Source organism: Pteropus alecto, unplaced genomic scaffold, assembly GCF_000325575.1.
Source record: "Pteropus alecto unplaced genomic scaffold, ASM32557v1 scaffold125, whole genome shotgun sequence".
Taxonomy (NCBI): domain Eukaryota; kingdom Metazoa; phylum Chordata; class Mammalia; order Chiroptera; family Pteropodidae; genus Pteropus; species Pteropus alecto.
The window spans coordinates 10110761-10111407 of NW_006436888.1; the positions used below are offsets into that span (position 1 = coordinate 10110761).

The 647-nt window shown below is 54.6% G+C and overlaps 1 protein-coding gene across 6 annotated transcripts in view; it reads left to right on the plus strand.

Moving 5' to 3' along the window:
- Positions 1-647, plus strand: part of CEP104 (centrosomal protein 104) — a 35214-nt gene that overhangs the window by 4140 nt on the left and 30427 nt on the right. The window lies entirely within an intron of this gene.

The window sequence follows — 647 nt, forward strand, 5'->3', positions numbered from 1 at the left end:
GGTTCAGCTTTGCGTCTCACTGCTCTTATGTCACACGAAGTATGGACCCAGAGAGTCTGCTCTGAGTTTGTCTCCAGCATGTGCCTTTTGCCCGAGTCACGTAACGCTGCTGCGTGTTTTCCTGGACCTTCCAGTCACCTCCTGAGACGGCGTCGTCCCCCCGCAGGGGCGGAGGCCGAGCTGGTGAGCAGCCCGGGCGCCTGGCTGGCCTAGTGCACTGCCGGTGGCGAGCAGTCCTTCGAGGCTGGCTCTCCCACGGGTCCTGTCACCTCCTCAGCGTCCCTCCTCATGACTTGTTTTCCAAGTCTGGGTCAAAGGTGTCATTCATCCCCAACTCACACACATAAATACGTACGACATTCTAATTTCCGCGCTGTGCTCGTGACTCATTTCTATTCACTTGTATTGCTGAAAAGTTGAATATAAATCCCATTTAAAATTAAAAGGTAGTTTCCTTTTGGGGTTCTCGAAAGGACCCAGCAAACCAGACCCCGTTCTGGACACTCCAAGAAATGAAACAAGCAGAGCAGGTGGGGTCGGGGAGCCCCTTTATTGCTGACAAAGCCAGTACTGGGACAAGGGCTTTATCTGCAGGCGAATAAGAGTCCCAGCGCTGAGCCAGCTCTGGCCACTCGCCTGCACAGCCG